The sequence below is a fragment of the Mixophyes fleayi genome, chromosome 4, assembly GCF_038048845.1.
Source record: "Mixophyes fleayi isolate aMixFle1 chromosome 4, aMixFle1.hap1, whole genome shotgun sequence".
Lineage (NCBI taxonomy): Eukaryota > Metazoa > Chordata > Amphibia > Anura > Limnodynastidae > Mixophyes > Mixophyes fleayi.
In genome coordinates this window covers 284,143,153-284,159,684 of record NC_134405.1, presented here as the reverse complement: position 1 = coordinate 284,159,684, position 16,532 = coordinate 284,143,153, and the positions used below count along the sequence as shown (strand labels likewise).

The window sequence follows — 16,532 nt, the reverse complement described above, 5'->3', positions numbered from 1 at the left end:
ATTGACCTACATCTCTTATACATCTCAAAACCAGCATTGAAGGAAGCCGGAACAAGAGAGAAAATAAAAAAGGCCTACAGCACCTGGTACTCCCAGGTGGTCTCCCTTCAAAGTACTAACTAGGTCCGACACTGCTTAGCTTCCAAGATCAGACGAGATTGGGCTTGTTCAGAGTGGTGTGGCTGTAGGTATTGGTTTCCTATTGACCTACATCTCTTATCATCTCAAAACCAGCATTGAAGGAAGCCGGAACAAGAGAGAAAAAAAAAAGGCCTACAGCACCTGGTATTCCCAGGTGGTCTCCCATCCAATTACTAACCAGGCACAGCACTGCTTAGCTTCCAAGATCAGACGAGATTGAGCTTGTTCAGGGTGGTGTGGTTGTAGGTATTGGTTTTCTATTGACCTACATCTCTTATACATCTCAAAACCAGCATTGAAGGAAGCCAGAACAAGAGAGAAAAAAAAAAGGCTTACAGCACCTGGTATTCCCAATTGCTTAGCTTCCAAGATCAGACAAAATTAGGCTTGTTCAGGGTGGTGTGGCTGTAGATATTGGTTTCCTACTGACCTACATCTCTTATACATCTCAAAACCAGCATTGAAGGAAGCCAGAACAAGAGAGAAAAAAAAATGGCCTACAGCACCTGGTTTTCCCAGGTGGTCTCCCATTCAAGTACTAACCAGGCCCAGCGCTGCTTAGTTTCCAAGATCAGACGCGATTGGGCTTCCTCAGGGTGGTGTGGCTGTAGATATTGGTTTCCTAATGACCTACATCTCTTATACATCTCAAAACTAGCATTGATGGAAGCCGGAACAAGAGAGATAAAAAAAAAGGCCAACAGCACGTGGTATTCCCAGGTGGTCTCCCATCCAAGTACTAACCAGGCCTGGCCCTGCTTAGCTTCCAAGATCAGACGAGATTGGGCTTTTTCAGGGTGGTGTGGCTGTAGGAATTGGTTTCATATTGACCTACATCTCTTATACATCTCAAAACCAGCATTGAAGGAAGCCGGAACAAGAGAGAAAAAAAAAAGCCTACAGCACCTGGTATTCCCAGGTGGTCTCCCATCAAAGTACTAACCAGGTCTGGCCTTGCTTAGCTTTGAAGATCAGACGAGATTATGCTTGTTCAGGGTGGAGTGGCTGTAGGTATTGGTTTCCTAATGACCTACATCTCTTTTACATCTCAAAACCAGCATTGAAGGAAGCCAGAACAAGTGAGACAAAAAAAAAGGCCTACAGCACCTGGTATTCTCAGGTGATCTCCGATCCAAGTACTAACCAGGCCCGGCTCTGCTTAGCTTCCAAGATCAGACGGAATTGGGCTTGTTCAGGGTGGTGTGGCTGTAGGTATTGTTTTCCTATTGACCTACATCTCTTATACATCTAAAAAACCAGCATTGAAGGAAGCCGGAACAAGAGAGAAAAAAAAAAGTCTACAGCATCTGCTATTCCCAGGTGATCTCCCATCCAAGTACTAACCAGGCCCAGCGCTGCTTAGCTGCCAAGATAAGACGATATTGGGCTTGTTCAGGGTGGTGTGGCTGTAGGTATTGGTTTCCTATTGACCTACATCTCTTATACATCTCAAAACCAGCATTGAAGGAAGCCGGAACAAGAGAGAAAAAAAAAAAGGCCTACAGCACCTTGTATTCCCAGGTGGTCTCCCATCCAAGTACTAACCAGGCCAAGCCCTGCTCAGCTTCCAAGATCAGATGAGATTGGGTTTGTTCAGGGTGGTATGGCTATAGGTATTGGATTCCTAATGAACTACATCTCTTATACATCTCAAAACCAGCATTGAAGGAAGCCAGAACAAGAGAGAAAAAAAAAAGGCTTACAGCACCTGGTATTCCCAATTGCTTAGCTTCCAAGATCAGATGAGATTAGGCTTGTTCAGGGTGGTGTGGCTGTAGATATTGGTTTCCTACTGACCTACATCTCTTATACATCTCAAAACCAGCATTGAAGGAAGCCAAAACAAGAGAGAAAAAAAAAAGGCCTACAGCACCAGGTAATCCCAGGTGGTCTCCTATTCAAGTACTAACCAGGCCTGGCCCTGCTTAGCTTCCAAGATCAGACGAGATTGGGCTTGTTCAGGGTGGTGTGGCTGTAGGTAGTGGTTTCCTATTGACCTACATCTCTTATACATCTCAAAACCAGCATTGAAGGAAGCCGGAACAAGAGAAAAAAAAAAAAAGGCCTACAGCACCTGGTATTCCCAGGTATTCTCCCTTCAAAGTACTAAGTAGGTCTGGCACTGCTTAGCTTCCAAGATCAGACGAGATTGGGCTTGTTCAGAGTGGTGTGGCTTTAGGTATTGGTTTCCTATTGACCTACATCTCTTATAATCTCAAAACCAGCATTGAAGGAAGCCGGAACAAGAGAGAAAAAAAAAAGGCCTACAGCACCTGGTATTCCCAGGTGGTCTCCCATCCAAGTACTAACCAGGCATGGCCCAGCTTAACTTCCAAGATCAGATGAGATTGTGGTTGTTCAGGGTGGAGCGGCTGTAGGTTTTGGTTTCTTAATGACCTACATCTCTTATACATCTCAAAACCAGCATTGAAGGAAGCCGGAACAAGAGAGAAAAAAAAAAAGGCCTACAGCACCTGGTATTCTCAGGTGGTCTCTGATCCAAGCACTAACCAGGCCTGGCCCTGCTTAGCTTCCAAGATTAGAACAGATTGGGCTTGTTCAGGGTGGTGTGGCTGTGGGTATTGTTTTCCTATTGACCTACATCTCTTATACATCTAAAAACCAGCATTGAAGGAAGCCGGAACAAGAGTGAAAAAAAAAAGCCTACAGCACCTGGTATTCCCAGGTGGTCTCCCATTCAAGTACTAACCAGGCCTGGCCCTGCTTAGCTTCCAAGATCAGATGAGATTGGGCTTGTTCAGGGTGGTGTGGCTGTAGGTATTGTTTTCCTATTGACCTACATCTCTTATACATCTAAAAAACCAGCATTGAAGGAAGCCGGAACAAGAGAGAAAAAAAAAAAGTCTACAGCACCTGCTATTCCCAGGTGGTCTCCCATCCAAGTACTAAACAGGCCCAGCGCTGCTTAGCTGCCAATATCAGTCGATATTGGGCTTGTTCAGGGTGGTGTGGCTGTAGGTATTGGTTTCGTATTGACCTACATCTCTTATACATCTCAAAACCAGCATTGAAGGAAGCCGGAACAAGAGAGAAAAAAATAAAGGCCTACAGCACCTTGTATTCGCAGGTGGTCTCCCATCCAAGTACTAACCAAGCCAAGCCCTGCTCAGCTTCCAAGATCAGATGAGATTGGGTTTGTTCAGGGTGGTATGGCTATAGGTATTGGATTTCTAATGAACTACATCTCTTATACATCTCAAAACCAGCATTGAAGGAAGCCAGAACAAGAGAGAAAAAAAAAAGGCTTACAGCACCTGGTATTCCCAATTGCTTAGCTTCCAAGATCAGATGAGATTAGGCTTGTTCAGGGTGGTGTGGCTGTAGGTATTGGTTTCCTACTGACCTACATCTCTTATACATCTCAAAACCAGCATTGAAGGAAGCCAGAACAAGAGAGAAAAAAAAAAAAGCCTACAGCACCAGGTATTCCCAGGTGGTCTCCCATTCAAGTACTAACCAGGCCTGGCCCTTCTTAGCTTCCAAGATCAGACGAGATTGGGCTTGTTCAGGGTGGTGTGGCTGTAGGTAGTGGTTTCTTATTGACCTACATCTCTTATACATCTCAAAACCAGCATTGAAGGAAGCCGGAACAAGAGAAAAATAAAAAAGGCCTACAGCACCTGGTATTCCCAGGTATTCTCCCTTCAAAGTACTAACTAGGTCTGGCACTGCTTAGCTTCCAAGATCAGACGAGATTGGGCTTGTTCAGAGTGGTGTGGCTGTAGGTATTGGTTTCCTATTGACCTACATCTCTTATAATCTCAAAACCAGCATTGAAGGAAGCCGGAACAAGAGAGAAAAAAAAAAGGCCTACAGCACCTGGTATTCCCAGGTGGTCTCCCATCCAAGTACTAACCAGGCATGGCCCTGCTTAACTTCCAAGATCAGATGAGATTGTGGTTGTTCAGGGTGGAGTGGCTGTAGGTTTTGGTTTCTTAATGACCTACATCTCTTATACATCTCAAAACCAGCATTGAAGGAAGCCGGAACAAGAGAGAAAAAAAAAAAGGCCTACAGCACCTGGTATTCTCAGGTGGTCTCTGATCCAAGTACTAACCAGGCCTGGCCCTGCTTAGCTTCCAAGATTAGACCAGATTGGGCTTGTTCTGGGTGGTGTGGCTGTAGGTATTGTTTTCCTATTGACCTACATCTCTTATACATCTAAAAACCAGCATTGAAGGAAGCCGGAACAAGAGTGAAAAAAAAAAGCCTACAGCACCTGGTATTCCCAGGTGGTCTCCCATTCAAGTACTAACCAGGCCTGGCCTTGCTTAGCTTCCAAGATCAGATGAGATTGGGCTTGTTCAGGGTGGTGCGGCCGTAGATATTGGTTTCCTATTGACCTACATCTCTTATACATCTCAAAACCAGCATTGAATGAAGCCGGAACAAGAGAGAAAAAAAAAAGGCCTACGGAACCTGGTATTCTCAGGTGGTCTCCCTTCAAAGTACTAACTAGGTCCGGCACTGCTTAGCTTCCAAGATCAGACGAGATTGGGCTTGTATAGAGTGGTGTGGCTGTAGGTGTTGTTTTCCTAATGACTTACATCTCTTATACATCTGAAAACCAGCATTGAAGGAAGCCAGAACAAGAGAGGAAAAAAAAAAAAAAGCCTACAGCACCTGGTATTCCCAGGTGGTCTCCCACCCAAGTACTAACCAGGCCTGGCTATGCTTAGTTTCCAAGATCAGATGAGATTGAGCTTGTTCAGGGTGGTGTGACTATAGGTATTTGTTTCTTTTTGACCTACATCTCCTATAATCTCAAAACCAGCATTGAAGGAAGCCGGAACAAGAGAGAAAACAAAAGGCCTACAGCACCTGGTATTCCAAGGTGGTCTCCCATCCAAGTACTAACCAGGCCCGGCCCTGCTTAGCTTACAAGATCAGACAAGATTGTGCTTGTTCAGGGTGGAGTGGCTATAGATATTTGTTTCCTAATGACCTACATCTCTTATACATCTCAAAACCAGCATTGAAGGAAGCCGGAAAAAGAGAAAAAAAAAAAAAAAGCCTACAGCACCTGGTATACCCAGGTGGTCTGCCATCCAAGTACTAACCAGGTCCGGCCCTGCTTAGCTTCCAAGACCAGACGAGATTAGGCTTGTTCAGGGTGGTGTGGCTGTAGGTGATGGCTTCCTACTGACCTACTTTTCTCATACATCTCAAAACCAGCATTGAAGGAAGCCAGAACAAGAGAGAAAAAAAAAGGCCTACAGCACCTGGTATTCCCAATTGCTTAGCTTCCAAGATCAGACGAGATTAGGCTTGTTCAGGGTGGTGTGGCTGTAGATATTGGTTTCCTACTGACCTACATCTCTTATACATCTCAAAACCAGCATTGAAGGAAGCCAGAACAAGAGAGAAAAAAAAAAAGGCCTACAGCACCTGGTATTCCCAGGTGGTCTCCCATCCAATTACTAACCAGGCCCAGCCCTGCTTAGCTTCCAAGATCTGATGAGATTGTGCTTGTTCAGGGTGGAGTGGCTGTAGATATGGAATTCCAAATGACCTGCATCTCTTATACATCTCAAAACCAGCATTGAAGGAAGCCGGAACAAGAGAAAAAAAAAAAAAAGCCTACAGCACCTGGTATTCCCAGGTAGTCTGCCATCCAAGTACTAATCAGGCCTGGCGCTGCTTAGCTTCCTAGATCAGCCGAGATTAGGCTTGTTCAGGGTGGTGTGGCTGTAGGTATTGATTCCCTATTGACCTACATCTCTTATACATCTCAAAACCAGCATTGAAGGAAGCCGGAACAAGAGAGAAAAAGAAAAGGCCTACAGCACCTGGTATTGCCAGGTGGTGTCCCATCCAAGTATTAACCAGGTCCGGCCCTGCTTAGCTTCCAAGATCAGACAAGATTGGACTTTTTCAGGGTGTTATAGCTGTAGGTATTGGTTTCCTAATGACCTACATCTCTTATACATCTGAAAACCAGCATCGAAGGAAGCCGGAACAAGAGAGAAAAAAAAAAGGCCTACAGCACCTTCTATTCCCAGGTGGTCTCCCATCCAAGTACTAACCAGGTGCGGCCCTGCTTAGCTTCCAAGATCAGATGAGATTGGGCTTGTTCAGGGTGGTGTGGCTGTAGGTATAGTTTTCTTATTGACCTACATCTCTTATACATCTCAAAACCAGCATTGAAAGAAGCCGGAACAAGAGAGAAAAAAATAAGGCCTACAGCACCTTGTATTCCCAGGTGGTCTCCCAACCAAGTACTAACCAGGTCTGGCCCTGCTTAGCTTCCAAGATCAGACAAGATTGGACTTTTTCAGGGTGGTGTGGCTGTAGGTATTGGTTTCCTAATGACCTACATCTCTTATACATCTGAAAACCAGCATTGAAGGAAGCCGGAACAAAAGAGAAAAAAAAAGGCCTACAGCACCTGGGATTCCCAGGTGGTCTCCCATCCAAGTACTAACCAGGCCCAGCCCTGTTTAGCTACCAAGATCAGCTGAAATTGGGCTTTTTCAGGGTGGTGTGGCTGTAGGTATTAGTTTCCTATTGACCTACATCTTTTATACATCTCAAAACCAGCATTGAAGGAAGCCGGAACAAAAGAGAAAAAAAAAGGCCTACAGCACCTGGTATTCCCAGGGGGTCTCCCATCCAAGTACTAACCAGGCCCGGCCCTGCTTAGCTTTCAAGATCAGATGAGATTTGGCTTGTTCAGGGTGGTGCGGCTGTAGGTATTGGTTTCCTAATGACCTACATCTCTTATACATCTCAAAACTAGCATTGAAGGAAGCCGGAACAAGAGAGAAAAAAAAAGGCCTACAGCACCTGGTATTCCCAATTGCTTAGCTTCCAAGATCAGACGAGATTAGACTTGTTCAGGGTGGTGTGGCTGTAGATATTGGTTTCCTACTGACCTACATCTCTTATACATCTCAAAACCAGCATTGAAGGAAGCCAGAACAAGAGAGAAAAAAAAAGGCCTACAGCACCTGGTATTCCCAGGTGGTCTCCCATCCAAGTACTAACCAGGTCCAGCCCTGCTTAGCTTCCAAGATCGGACTTTTTCAGGGTGGTGTGGCTGTAGGTATTGTTTTCCTATTGACCTACATCTCTTATACATCTCAAAACCAGCATTGAACGAACCCGGAACAAGAGAGAAAAAAAAAAAGGCCTACAGCACCTGGTATTCCGAGGTGGTCTCCCATCCAAGTACTAACCAGGCCCGGCCCTGCTTAGCTTCCAAGATCAGACGAGATTGGGCTTTTTCAGGGTGGTGTGGCTGTAGGTATTGGTTTCCAATTGACCTACATCTCTTATACATCTCAAAACCAGCATTGAAGGAAGCCGGAACAAAAGAGAAAAAAAAACGCCAACAGCACCCGGTATTTCCAGGTGGTCTCCCATCCAAGTACTAACCAGGCCTGACCCTGCTTAGCTTCCAAGATCAGATGAGATTGGACTTTTTCAGGGTGGTGTGGCTGTAGTTATAGGTTTCCTAATGACCTACATCTCTTATACATCTCAAAACCAGCATTGAAGGAAGCTGGAACAAGAGAGAAAAAAATAATGGCCTACAGCACCTGGTATTCCCAGGTGGTCTCCCATCCAAGTACTAACCAGGCCCAGCCCTGCTTAGCTACCAAGATCAGCTGAAATTGGCCTTGTTCAGGGTGGTGTGGCTGTAGGTATTGCTTTCTTAATGACCTACTTCTCTTATACATCTCAAAACCAGCATTGAAGGAAGCCGGAACAAGAGAGAAAAAAAAAGGCCTACAGCACCTGGTATTCCCAATTGCTTAGCTTCCAAGATCTGATGAGATTAGACTTGTTCAGGGTGGTGTGGCTGTAGATATTGGTTTCCTACTGACCTACATCTCTTATACATCTCAAAACCAGCATTGAAGGAAGCCAGAACAAGAGAGAAAAAAAAGGCCTACAGCACCTGGTATTCAGGGTGATTTGGCTGTAGGTATTGATTTCTTATTGACCTACATCTCTTATACATCTCAAAACCAGCATTGAAGGAAGCCGGAACAAGAGAGAAAAAGAAAAAGTCCTACAGCACCTGGTATTCCCAGGTGGTCTCCCATGGTGGTTTGGCTGTAGGTATTGATTTCTTATTGATCTACATCTCTTATACATCTCAAAACCAGCATTGAAGGAAGCCAGAACAAGAGAGAAAAAAAAAAGGCCTACAGCACCTGGTATTCCGAGGTGGTCTCCCATTCAAGTACTAACCAGGCCTGGCCCTTCTTAGCTTCCAAGATCAGATGAGATTGAGCTTGTTCAGGGTGGTGTGACTGTAGTTCTTTGTTTCTTTTTGACCTACATCTTCTATAATCTCAAAACCAGCATTGAAGGAAGCCGGAACAAGAGAGAAAAAAAAAGGCCTACAGCACCTGTTATTCCCAGGTGGTCTCCCATCCAAGTACTAACCAGGCCCGCCTCTGCTTAGCTTCCAAGATCAGACGAGATTGGGCTTGTTCAGGGTGGTGTGGCTGTAGGTATTGTTTTCCTATTGACCTACATCTCTTATACATCTTAAAACCAGCATTGAACGAACCCGGAACAAGAGAGAAAAAAAAAAAGGCCTACAGCACCTGGTATTCCGAGGTGGTCTCCCATCCAAGTACTAAGCAGACCCGGTCCTGCTTAGCTTCCAAGATCAGACGAGATTGGGCTTTTTCAGGGTGGTGTGGCTGTAGGTATTGGTTTCCAATTGACCTACATCTCTTATACATCTCAAAACCAGCATTGAAGGAAGCTGGAACAAGAGAGAAAAAAAAAAGGCCTACAGCACCTGGTATTCCGAGGTGGTCTCCCATTCAAGTACTAACCAGGCCTGGCCCTTCTTAGTTTCCAAGATCAGATGAGATTGAGCTTGTTCAGGGTGGTGTGACTGTAGTTATTTGTTACTTTTTGACCTACATCTTCTATAATCTCAAAACCAGCATTGAAGGAAGCCGGAACAAGAGAGAAAAAAAAAGGCCTACAGCACCTGTTATTCCCAGGTGGTCTCCCATCCAAGTACTAACCAGGCCCGCCTCTGCTTAGCTTACAAGATCAGATGAGATTGTGCTTGTTCAGGGTGGAGGGGCTGTAGATATTTGTTTCTTAATGACCTACATCTCTTATACATCTCAAAACCAGCATTGAAGGAAACGGAACAAGAGAAAAAAAAAAAAGCCTACAGCACCTGGTATACCCAGGTGGTCTGCCATCCAAGTACTAACCAGGTCCGGCCCTGCTTAGCTTCAAAGTTCAGACGAGAGTAGGCTTGTTCAGGGTGGTGTGGCTGTAGGTGTTGGTTTCCTACTGACCTACATCTCTTGTACATCTCAAAACCAGCATTGAAGGAAGCCGGAACAAGAGAGAAAAAAAAAAGCCTACAGCACCTGGTATTCCCAGGTGGTCTCCCATCCAAGTACTAACCAGGTCTGGCCCTGCTTAGCTTCCAAGATCAGATGAGATTGGGCTTTTTCAGGGTGGTGTGGCTGTAGGTATTGGTTTCCTAATGACCTACATCTCTTATACATCTGAAAACCAGCATTAAAAGAAGCCAGAACAGGAGAGAAAAAAAAAGGCCTACAGCACCTTGTATTCCCAGGTGGTCTCCCATCCAAGTACTAACCAGGCCCGGCCCAGCTTAGCTTAAACGTTCAGACGAGATTGGGCTTGTTCAGGGTGGTGTGGCTGTAGGTATTGTTTTCCTATTGACCTACATCTCTTATACATCTCAAAACCAGCATTGAAGGAAGCCGGAACAAGAGAGAAAAAAAAGGCCTACAGCACCTGGTATTCCCAGGTGGTCTCCCATCCAAGTACTAACCAGGCCTGGCCCTGCTTAGGTTCCAAGATCAGACAAGAATGGGCTTGTTCAGGGTGGTGTGGCTGTAGGTATTGGTTTTCTAATGAACTACATCTCTTATACATCTCAAAACCAGCATTGAAGGAAGCCGGAACAAGAGAGAAAGAAAAGGCCTACAGCACCTGGTATTCCCAGGTGGTCTCGCATCCAAGAACTAACCAGGCCCCGCCCTGCTTAGCTTCCAAGATCAGACGAGATTGTGTTTGTTCAGGGTGGTGTGGCTGTAGGTATTGCTTTCCTAATGACCTACATCTCTTATACATCTGAAAACCAGCATTGAAGGAAGCCGGAACAAGAGAGAAAAAAAAGGCCTACAGCACCTGGTATTCCCAGGTGGTCTCCCATCCAAGTACTAACCAGGCCCAGCCCTGCTTAGCGTCCAAGATCAGATGAGATTGTGCTTGTTCAGGGTGGAGTGGCTGTAGATATTGGATTCCAAATGACCTACATCTCTTATACATCTCAAAACCAGCATTGAAGGAAGCCGGAACAAGAGAAAAAAAAAAAGGCCTACAGCACCTGGTATTCCCAGGTAGTCTGCCATCCAAGTACTAACCAGGTCCGGCCCTGTTTAGCTTCCAAGATCAGCTGAGATTAGGCTTGTTCAGGGTGGTGTGGCTGTAGGTATTGGTTTCCTACTGACCTACATCACTTATACATCTCAAAACCAGCATTGAAGGAAGCCAGAATAAGAGAGAAAAAAAAAGGCCTTCAGCACCTGGTATTCCTAATTGCTTAGCTTCCAAGATCAGACGAGATTAGGCTTGTTCAGGGTGGTGTGGCTGTAGGTATTGGTTTCCTACTGACCTACATCTCTTATACATCTCAAAACCAGCATTGAAGGAAGCCAGAACAAGAGAGAAAAAAAAAAGGCCTACAGCACCTGGTATTCCCAGGTGGTCTCCCATTCAAGTACTAACCATGCCTGACCCTTCTTAGATTCCAAGATCAGACAAGATTGGGCTTGTTCAGGGTGGTGTGGCTGTAGGTATTGGTTTCCTAATAACCTACATCTCTTATACATCTCAAAACCAGCATTGAAGGAAGCCGGACAAGAGAGATAAAAAAAAAAAGGCCTACAACATCTGGTATTCCCAGGTGGTCTCCCATCCAAGTACTAACAAGGCCTGGCCCTGCTTACCTTCCAAGGTCAGATGAGATCGGGCTTGTTCAGGCTGGTGTGGCTGTAGGTATTGATTTTCTATTGACCTACATCTCTTATACATCTCAAAACCAGCATTGAAGGAAGCCGGAACGAGAGAGAAAAAGAAAAGCCCTACAGCACCTGGTATTCCCAGGTGGTGTCCCATCCAAGTACTAATCTGGTCCGGCCCTGCTTAGCTTCCAAGATCAGACGAGATTGGGCTTTTTCAGTGTGGTGTGGCTGTAGGTATTGGTTTCCTAATGACCTACATCTCTTATACATATGAAAACCAGCATTGAAGGAAGCCGGAACAAGAGACAAAAAAAAAAGGCCTACAGCACCTTGTATTCCCAGGTGGTCTCCCATCCAAGTACTAAACAGGTCCGGCCCTGTTTAGCTTCCAAGACCAGATGAGATTGGGCTTTTTCAGGGTGGTTTGGCTGTAGGTATTGGTGTCCTAATGACCTACATCTCTTATACATCTGAAAACCAGCATTGAAGGAAGCCGGAACAAGAGAGAAAAAAAAACAGCCTACAGCCCCTTGTATTCCCACGTGGTCTCCCATCCAAGTACTATCCAGGTCCGGCCCGGCTTAGCTTCCAAGATCAGACGAGATTGGGCTTGTTCAGGGTGGTGTGGCTGTAGGTATTGTTTTCCTATTGACCTACATCTCTTATACATCTCAAAACCAGCATTGAACGAAGCCGGAACAAGAGAGAAAAAAAAAATGGCCTACAGCACCTGGTATTCCGAGGTGGTCTCCCATCCAAGTACTAACCAGGACCGGCCCTGCTTAGCTTCCAAGATCAGACAAGATTGAGTTTTTTTCAGGGTGGTGTGGCTGTAGGTATTGGTTTCCTATTGACCTACATCTCTTATACATCTCAAAACCAGCATTGAAGGAAGCCGGAACAAAAGAGAAAAAAAAAAAGCCTACAGCACCTGGTATTCCCAGGTGGTCTCCCATCCAAGTACTAACCAGGCCTGGCGCTGCTTAGCTTCCAAGATCAGATGAGATTGGGCTTGTTCAGGGTGGTGTGGCTGTAGGTATTGGTTTTCTAATGACCTACATCTCTTATACATCTCAAAACCAGCATTGAAGTAAGCTGGAATAAGAGAGAAAAAAAAAAGTCCTACAGCACCTGGTATTCCCAGGTGGTCTTCCATCCAAGTACTAACCAGGCCCAGCCCTGCTTAGCTACCAAGATCAGCTGAAATTGGGCTTGTTCAGGGTGGTGTGGTTGTAGGTATGGCCCTCTTAATGACCTACATCTCTTATACATCTCAAAACCAGCATTGAAGGAAGCCGGAACAAGAGAGAAAAAAAAATGCCTACAGCACCTGGTATTCCCAATTGCTTAGCTTCCAAGATCAGATGAGATTAGGCTTGTTTAGGGTGGTGTGGCTGTAGATATTGGTTTCCTACTGACCTACATATCTTATACATCTCAAAACCAGCATTGAAGGAAGCCAGAACAAGAGAGAAAAAAAAAGGCCTACAGCACCTGGTATTCAGGGTGGTTTGGTTGTAGGTATTGATTTCTTATTGACCTATATCTCTTATACATCTCAAAACCAGCATTGAAGGAAGCCGGAACAAGAGAGAATAAGAAAAAGGCCTACAGCACCTGCTATTCCCAGGTGGTCTCCCATGGTGGTTTGGCTGTAGGTATTGATTTCTTATTGACCTACATCTCTTATACATCTCAAAACCAGCATTGAAGGAAGCCAGAACAAGAGAGAAAAAAAAAAGGCCTACAGCACCTGGTATTCCCAGGTGGTCTCCCATTCAAGTACTAACCAGGCCCGTCCCTTCTTAGCTTCCAAGATCAGACGAGATTGAGCTTGTTCAGGGTGGTGTGACTGTAGTTATTTGTTTCTTTTTGACCTACATCTTCTATAATCTCAAAACCAGCATTGAAGGAAGCCGGAACAAGAGAGAAAAAAAAAGGCCTACAGCACCTGGTATTCCCAGGTGGTCTCCCATCCAAGTACTAACCAGGCCCGCCTCTGCTTAGCTTACAAGATCAGATGAGATTGTGCTTGTTCAGGGTGGAAGGGCTGTAGATATTTGTTTCCTAATGACCTACATCTCTTATACATCTCAAAACCAGCATTGAAGGAAGCCGGAACAAGAGAAAAAAAAAAAAAGCCTACAGCACCTGGTATACCCAGGTGGTCTGCCATCCAAGTACTAACCAGGTCCGACGCTGCTTAGCTTCCAAGATCAGACGATATTAGGCTTGTTCAGGGTGGTGTGGCTGTAGGTGTTGGTTTTCTACTGACCTACATCTCTTATACATCTCAAAACCAGCATTGAAGGAAGCCGGAACAAGAGAGAAAAAAAAAAGCCTACAGCACCTGGTATTCCCAGGTGGTCTCCCATCCAAGTACTAACCAGGTCTGGCCCTGCTTAGCTTCCAAGATCAGATGAGCTTGGGCTTTTTCAGGGTGGTGTGGCTGTAGGTATTGGTTTCCTAATGACCTACATCTCTTATACATCTGAAAACCAGCATTAAAAGAAGCCAGAACAGGAGAGAAAAAAAAGGCCTACAGCACCTTGTATTCCCAGGTGGTCTCCCATCCAAGTACTAACCAGGCCCGGCCCTGCTTAGCTTAAAAGTTCAGATGAGATTGGGCTTGTTCAGGGTGGTGTGGCTGTAGGTATTGTTTTCCTATTGACCTACATCTCTTATACATCTCAAAACCAGCATTGAAGGAAGCCGGAACAAGAGAGAAAAAAAAAGGCCTACAGCACCTGGTATTCCCAATTGCTTAGCTTCCAAGATCAGACGAGATTAGGCTTGTTCAGGGTGGTGTGGCTGTAGATATTGGTTTCCTACTGACCTACATCTCTTATACATCTCAAAACCAGCATTGAAGGAAGCCAGAACAAGAGAGAAAAAAAAAGGCCTACAGCACCTGGTATTCAGGGTGGTTTGGTTGTAGGTATTGATTTCTTATTGACCTATATCTCTTATACATCTCAAAACCAGCATTGAAGGAAGCCGGAACAAGAGAGAATAAGAAAAAGGCCTACAGCACCTGGTATTCCCAGGTGGTCTCCCATTCAAGTACTAACCAGGCCCGTCCCTTCTTAGCTTCCAAGATCAGACGAGATTGAGCTTGTTCAGGGTGGTGTGACTGTAGTTATTTGTTTGTTTTTGACCTACATCTTCTATAATCTCAAAACCAGCATTGAAGGAAGCCGGAACAAGAGAGAAAAAAAAAAGGCCTACAGCACCTGGTATTCCCAGGTGGTCTCCCATCCAAGTACAAACCAGGCCTGCCTCTGCTTAGCTTACAAGATCAGATGAGATTGTGCTTGTTCAGGGTGGAAGGGCTGTAGATATTTGTTTCCTAATGACCTACATCTCTTATACATCTCAAAACCAGCATTGAAGGAAGCCGGAACAAGAGAAAAAAAAAAAAAGCCTACAGCACCTGGTATTCCCAGGTGGTCTCCCATCCAAGTACTAACCAGGCCCGGCCCTGCTTAGGTTCCAAGATCAGACAAGAATGGGCTTGTTCAGGGTGGTGTGGCTGTAGGTATTGGTTTTCTAATGAACTACATCTCTTATACATATGAAAACCAGCATTGAAGGAAGCCGGAACAAGAGAGAAAGAAAAAAAAAAGGCCTACAGCACCTGGTATTCCCAGGTGGTCTCGCATCCAAGAACTAACCAGGCCCCGCCCTGCTTAGCTTCCAAGATCAGACAAGATTGTGTTTGTTCAGGGTGGTGTGGCTGTAGGTATTGCTTTCTTAATGACCTACATCTCTTATACATCTCAAAACCAGCATTGAAGGAAGCCGGAACAAGAGAGAAAAAAAAGGCCTACAGCACCTCGTATTCCCAGGTGGTCTACCATCCAAGTACTAACCAGGCCCAGCCCTGCTTAGCATCCAAGATCAGATGAGATTGTGCTTGTTCAGGGTGGAGTGGCTGTAGATATTGGATTCCAAATGACCTACATCTCTTATACATCTCAAAACCAGCATTGAAGGAAGCCGGAACAAGAGAAAAAAAAAAAAGGCCTACAGCACCTGGTATTCCCAGGTAGTCTGCCATCCAAGTACTAACCAGGTCTGGCCCTGTTTAGCTTCCAAGATCAGCTGAGATTAGGCTTGTTCAGGGTGGTGTGGCTGTAGGTATTGGTTTCCTACTGACCTACATCACTTATACATCTCAAAACCAGCAATGAAGGAAGCCAGAACAAGAGAGAAAAAAAAAGGCCTTCAGCACCTGGTATTCCTAATTGCTTAGCTTCCAAGATCAGACGAGATTAGGCTTGTTCAGGGTGGTGTGGCTGTAGGTATTGGTTTCCTACTGACCTACATCTCTTATACATCTCAAAACCAGCATTGAAGGAAGCCAGAACAAGAGAGAAAAAAAAAAGGCCTACAGCACCTGGTATTCCCAGGTGGTCTCCCATTCAAGTACTAACCATGCCTGACCCTGCTTAGATGCCAAGATCAGACGAGATTGGGCTTGTTCAGGGTGGTGTGGCTGTAGGTATTGGTTTCCTAATAACCTACATCTCTTATACATCTCAAAACCAGCATTGAAGGAAGCCGGACAAGAGAGATAAAAAAAAAAGGCCTACAACATCTGGTATTCCCAGGTGGTCTCCCATCCAAGTACTAACAAGGCCTGGCCCTGCTTACCTTCCAAGATCAGACGAGATCGGGCTTGTTCAGGGTGGTGTGGCTGTAGGTATTGATTTCCTATTGACCTACATCTCTTATACATCTCAAAACCAGCATTGAAGGAAGCCGGAACGAGAGAGAAAAAGAAAAGGCCTACAGCACCTGGTATTCCCAGGTGGTGTCCCATCCAAGTACTAACCAGGTCTGGCCCTGCTTAGCTTCCAAGATCAGACAAGATTGGGGTTTTTCATGGTGGTGTGGCTGTAGGTATTGGTTTCTTAATGACCTACATCTCTTATACATATGAAAACCAGCATTGAAGGAAGCCGGAACAAGAGAGTAAAAAAAAAGGCCTACAGCACCTTGTATTCCCAGGTGGTGTCCCATCCAAGTACTAACCAGGTCCGGCCTTGTTTAGATTCCAAGATCAGACGAGATTGGGCTTTTTCAGGGTGGTGTGGCTGTAGGTATTGGTGTCCTAATGACCTACATCTCTTATACATCTGAAAACCAGCATTGAAGGAAGCCGGAACAAGAGAGAAAAAAAAAAGGCCTACAGCCCCTTGTATTCCCAAGTGGTCTCCCATCCAAGTACTAACCAGGTCCGGCCCGGCTTAGCTTCCAAGATCAGACGAGATTGGGCTTGTTCAGGGTGGTGTGGCTGTAGGTATTGTTTTCCTATTGACCTACATCTCTTATACATCTCAAAACCAGCATTGAAGGAAGCCGGAACAAGAGAGAAAAAAA

The 16,532-nt window shown here is 45.2% G+C and overlaps 3 non-coding genes and 65 pseudogenes across 3 annotated transcripts; all 68 read right to left on the bottom strand.

Annotated features, from left to right (window-relative positions):
- Positions 1 to 71: 71 nt before the first annotated feature.
- LOC142154195 (5S ribosomal RNA) lies at positions 72 to 190 on the bottom strand (annotated as a pseudogene).
- Positions 191 to 270: 80 nt separating this feature from the next.
- Positions 271 to 389, bottom strand: LOC142154851 (5S ribosomal RNA; annotated as a pseudogene).
- Positions 390 to 635: 246 nt separating this feature from the next.
- LOC142154181 (5S ribosomal RNA) lies at positions 636 to 754 on the bottom strand (annotated as a pseudogene).
- Positions 755 to 836: 82 nt separating this feature from the next.
- LOC142153947 (5S ribosomal RNA) lies at positions 837 to 955 on the bottom strand (annotated as a pseudogene).
- An 80-nt stretch (positions 956 to 1,035) lies between these two features.
- On the bottom strand, positions 1,036 to 1,154 carry LOC142155125 (5S ribosomal RNA; annotated as a pseudogene).
- An 82-nt stretch (positions 1,155 to 1,236) lies between these two features.
- LOC142154420 (5S ribosomal RNA) lies at positions 1,237 to 1,355 on the bottom strand (annotated as a pseudogene).
- An 81-nt stretch (positions 1,356 to 1,436) lies between these two features.
- LOC142155227 (5S ribosomal RNA) lies at positions 1,437 to 1,555 on the bottom strand (annotated as a pseudogene).
- Positions 1,556 to 1,637: 82 nt separating this feature from the next.
- LOC142153892 (5S ribosomal RNA) lies at positions 1,638 to 1,756 on the bottom strand (annotated as a pseudogene).
- A 246-nt stretch (positions 1,757 to 2,002) lies between these two features.
- Positions 2,003 to 2,121, bottom strand: LOC142154454 (5S ribosomal RNA; annotated as a pseudogene).
- A 281-nt stretch (positions 2,122 to 2,402) lies between these two features.
- LOC142155010 (5S ribosomal RNA) lies at positions 2,403 to 2,521 on the bottom strand (annotated as a pseudogene).
- A 281-nt stretch (positions 2,522 to 2,802) lies between these two features.
- LOC142156325 (5S ribosomal RNA) lies at positions 2,803 to 2,921 on the bottom strand. The gene has a single exon (XR_012692391.1). It is a non-coding gene; the product is annotated as a 5S ribosomal RNA (ribosomal RNA).
- An 82-nt stretch (positions 2,922 to 3,003) lies between these two features.
- Positions 3,004 to 3,122, bottom strand: LOC142155175 (5S ribosomal RNA; annotated as a pseudogene).
- An 82-nt stretch (positions 3,123 to 3,204) lies between these two features.
- LOC142154388 (5S ribosomal RNA) lies at positions 3,205 to 3,323 on the bottom strand (annotated as a pseudogene).
- Positions 3,324 to 3,570: 247 nt separating this feature from the next.
- LOC142153896 (5S ribosomal RNA) lies at positions 3,571 to 3,689 on the bottom strand (annotated as a pseudogene).
- An 81-nt stretch (positions 3,690 to 3,770) lies between these two features.
- Positions 3,771 to 3,889, bottom strand: LOC142155335 (5S ribosomal RNA; annotated as a pseudogene).
- Positions 3,890 to 3,969: 80 nt separating this feature from the next.
- LOC142154406 (5S ribosomal RNA) lies at positions 3,970 to 4,088 on the bottom strand (annotated as a pseudogene).
- A 281-nt stretch (positions 4,089 to 4,369) lies between these two features.
- LOC142154151 (5S ribosomal RNA) lies at positions 4,370 to 4,488 on the bottom strand (annotated as a pseudogene).
- An 81-nt stretch (positions 4,489 to 4,569) lies between these two features.
- LOC142155367 (5S ribosomal RNA) lies at positions 4,570 to 4,688 on the bottom strand (annotated as a pseudogene).
- An 85-nt stretch (positions 4,689 to 4,773) lies between these two features.
- Positions 4,774 to 4,892, bottom strand: LOC142154653 (5S ribosomal RNA; annotated as a pseudogene).
- A 79-nt stretch (positions 4,893 to 4,971) lies between these two features.
- Positions 4,972 to 5,090, bottom strand: LOC142154301 (5S ribosomal RNA; annotated as a pseudogene).
- Positions 5,091 to 5,173: 83 nt separating this feature from the next.
- LOC142154491 (5S ribosomal RNA) lies at positions 5,174 to 5,292 on the bottom strand (annotated as a pseudogene).
- Positions 5,293 to 5,538: 246 nt separating this feature from the next.
- LOC142153866 (5S ribosomal RNA) lies at positions 5,539 to 5,657 on the bottom strand (annotated as a pseudogene).
- Positions 5,658 to 5,739: 82 nt separating this feature from the next.
- On the bottom strand, positions 5,740 to 5,858 carry LOC142155539 (5S ribosomal RNA; annotated as a pseudogene).
- Positions 5,859 to 5,939: 81 nt separating this feature from the next.
- On the bottom strand, positions 5,940 to 6,058 carry LOC142155323 (5S ribosomal RNA; annotated as a pseudogene).
- An 81-nt stretch (positions 6,059 to 6,139) lies between these two features.
- On the bottom strand, positions 6,140 to 6,258 carry LOC142154543 (5S ribosomal RNA; annotated as a pseudogene).
- An 81-nt stretch (positions 6,259 to 6,339) lies between these two features.
- On the bottom strand, positions 6,340 to 6,458 carry LOC142154914 (5S ribosomal RNA; annotated as a pseudogene).
- Positions 6,459 to 6,538: 80 nt separating this feature from the next.
- LOC142153511 (5S ribosomal RNA) lies at positions 6,539 to 6,657 on the bottom strand (annotated as a pseudogene).
- Positions 6,658 to 6,737: 80 nt separating this feature from the next.
- On the bottom strand, positions 6,738 to 6,856 carry LOC142153681 (5S ribosomal RNA; annotated as a pseudogene).
- Positions 6,857 to 7,100: 244 nt separating this feature from the next.
- On the bottom strand, positions 7,101 to 7,209 carry LOC142154927 (5S ribosomal RNA; annotated as a pseudogene).
- An 82-nt stretch (positions 7,210 to 7,291) lies between these two features.
- LOC142153967 (5S ribosomal RNA) lies at positions 7,292 to 7,410 on the bottom strand. Its single transcript, XR_012691586.1, has one exon. It is a non-coding gene; the product is annotated as a 5S ribosomal RNA (ribosomal RNA).
- An 80-nt stretch (positions 7,411 to 7,490) lies between these two features.
- LOC142154613 (5S ribosomal RNA) lies at positions 7,491 to 7,609 on the bottom strand (annotated as a pseudogene).
- Positions 7,610 to 7,691: 82 nt separating this feature from the next.
- LOC142153979 (5S ribosomal RNA) lies at positions 7,692 to 7,810 on the bottom strand (annotated as a pseudogene).
- Positions 7,811 to 8,312: 502 nt separating this feature from the next.
- On the bottom strand, positions 8,313 to 8,431 carry LOC142154751 (5S ribosomal RNA; annotated as a pseudogene).
- Positions 8,432 to 8,510: 79 nt separating this feature from the next.
- Positions 8,511 to 8,629, bottom strand: LOC142153493 (5S ribosomal RNA; annotated as a pseudogene).
- An 82-nt stretch (positions 8,630 to 8,711) lies between these two features.
- Positions 8,712 to 8,830, bottom strand: LOC142154158 (5S ribosomal RNA; annotated as a pseudogene).
- An 81-nt stretch (positions 8,831 to 8,911) lies between these two features.
- On the bottom strand, positions 8,912 to 9,030 carry LOC142154859 (5S ribosomal RNA; annotated as a pseudogene).
- Positions 9,031 to 9,109: 79 nt separating this feature from the next.
- LOC142154487 (5S ribosomal RNA) lies at positions 9,110 to 9,228 on the bottom strand (annotated as a pseudogene).
- A 79-nt stretch (positions 9,229 to 9,307) lies between these two features.
- Positions 9,308 to 9,426, bottom strand: LOC142154794 (5S ribosomal RNA; annotated as a pseudogene).
- Positions 9,427 to 9,506: 80 nt separating this feature from the next.
- On the bottom strand, positions 9,507 to 9,625 carry LOC142155904 (5S ribosomal RNA). The gene has a single exon (XR_012691989.1). It is a non-coding gene; the product is annotated as a 5S ribosomal RNA (ribosomal RNA).
- An 80-nt stretch (positions 9,626 to 9,705) lies between these two features.
- Positions 9,706 to 9,824, bottom strand: LOC142155047 (5S ribosomal RNA; annotated as a pseudogene).
- A 79-nt stretch (positions 9,825 to 9,903) lies between these two features.
- LOC142154287 (5S ribosomal RNA) lies at positions 9,904 to 10,022 on the bottom strand (annotated as a pseudogene).
- Positions 10,023 to 10,101: 79 nt separating this feature from the next.
- On the bottom strand, positions 10,102 to 10,220 carry LOC142154292 (5S ribosomal RNA; annotated as a pseudogene).
- A 79-nt stretch (positions 10,221 to 10,299) lies between these two features.
- Positions 10,300 to 10,418, bottom strand: LOC142153617 (5S ribosomal RNA; annotated as a pseudogene).
- Positions 10,419 to 10,498: 80 nt separating this feature from the next.
- LOC142154554 (5S ribosomal RNA) lies at positions 10,499 to 10,617 on the bottom strand (annotated as a pseudogene).
- Positions 10,618 to 10,862: 245 nt separating this feature from the next.
- LOC142154517 (5S ribosomal RNA) lies at positions 10,863 to 10,981 on the bottom strand (annotated as a pseudogene).
- Positions 10,982 to 11,064: 83 nt separating this feature from the next.
- LOC142155245 (5S ribosomal RNA) lies at positions 11,065 to 11,183 on the bottom strand (annotated as a pseudogene).
- Positions 11,184 to 11,264: 81 nt separating this feature from the next.
- LOC142153566 (5S ribosomal RNA) lies at positions 11,265 to 11,383 on the bottom strand (annotated as a pseudogene).
- An 81-nt stretch (positions 11,384 to 11,464) lies between these two features.
- LOC142153882 (5S ribosomal RNA) lies at positions 11,465 to 11,583 on the bottom strand (annotated as a pseudogene).
- An 81-nt stretch (positions 11,584 to 11,664) lies between these two features.
- Positions 11,665 to 11,783, bottom strand: LOC142154734 (5S ribosomal RNA; annotated as a pseudogene).
- Positions 11,784 to 11,865: 82 nt separating this feature from the next.
- On the bottom strand, positions 11,866 to 11,985 carry LOC142154329 (5S ribosomal RNA; annotated as a pseudogene).
- An 81-nt stretch (positions 11,986 to 12,066) lies between these two features.
- LOC142153524 (5S ribosomal RNA) lies at positions 12,067 to 12,185 on the bottom strand (annotated as a pseudogene).
- An 81-nt stretch (positions 12,186 to 12,266) lies between these two features.
- On the bottom strand, positions 12,267 to 12,385 carry LOC142154274 (5S ribosomal RNA; annotated as a pseudogene).
- A 503-nt stretch (positions 12,386 to 12,888) lies between these two features.
- LOC142154136 (5S ribosomal RNA) lies at positions 12,889 to 13,007 on the bottom strand (annotated as a pseudogene).
- A 79-nt stretch (positions 13,008 to 13,086) lies between these two features.
- LOC142153859 (5S ribosomal RNA) lies at positions 13,087 to 13,205 on the bottom strand (annotated as a pseudogene).
- An 81-nt stretch (positions 13,206 to 13,286) lies between these two features.
- Positions 13,287 to 13,405, bottom strand: LOC142155163 (5S ribosomal RNA; annotated as a pseudogene).
- An 80-nt stretch (positions 13,406 to 13,485) lies between these two features.
- On the bottom strand, positions 13,486 to 13,604 carry LOC142153644 (5S ribosomal RNA; annotated as a pseudogene).
- A 79-nt stretch (positions 13,605 to 13,683) lies between these two features.
- Positions 13,684 to 13,802, bottom strand: LOC142154095 (5S ribosomal RNA; annotated as a pseudogene).
- A 367-nt stretch (positions 13,803 to 14,169) lies between these two features.
- On the bottom strand, positions 14,170 to 14,288 carry LOC142154135 (5S ribosomal RNA; annotated as a pseudogene).
- Positions 14,289 to 14,368: 80 nt separating this feature from the next.
- Positions 14,369 to 14,487, bottom strand: LOC142154639 (5S ribosomal RNA; annotated as a pseudogene).
- Positions 14,488 to 14,568: 81 nt separating this feature from the next.
- LOC142153809 (5S ribosomal RNA) lies at positions 14,569 to 14,687 on the bottom strand (annotated as a pseudogene).
- An 85-nt stretch (positions 14,688 to 14,772) lies between these two features.
- LOC142154711 (5S ribosomal RNA) lies at positions 14,773 to 14,891 on the bottom strand (annotated as a pseudogene).
- Positions 14,892 to 14,970: 79 nt separating this feature from the next.
- On the bottom strand, positions 14,971 to 15,089 carry LOC142154624 (5S ribosomal RNA; annotated as a pseudogene).
- An 81-nt stretch (positions 15,090 to 15,170) lies between these two features.
- On the bottom strand, positions 15,171 to 15,289 carry LOC142154981 (5S ribosomal RNA; annotated as a pseudogene).
- Positions 15,290 to 15,534: 245 nt separating this feature from the next.
- On the bottom strand, positions 15,535 to 15,653 carry LOC142153701 (5S ribosomal RNA; annotated as a pseudogene).
- An 82-nt stretch (positions 15,654 to 15,735) lies between these two features.
- On the bottom strand, positions 15,736 to 15,854 carry LOC142154928 (5S ribosomal RNA; annotated as a pseudogene).
- Positions 15,855 to 15,935: 81 nt separating this feature from the next.
- On the bottom strand, positions 15,936 to 16,054 carry LOC142154575 (5S ribosomal RNA; annotated as a pseudogene).
- An 81-nt stretch (positions 16,055 to 16,135) lies between these two features.
- On the bottom strand, positions 16,136 to 16,254 carry LOC142154107 (5S ribosomal RNA; annotated as a pseudogene).
- Positions 16,255 to 16,335: 81 nt separating this feature from the next.
- LOC142154618 (5S ribosomal RNA) lies at positions 16,336 to 16,454 on the bottom strand (annotated as a pseudogene).
- Between the last annotated feature and the right edge of the window lie 78 nt (positions 16,455 to 16,532).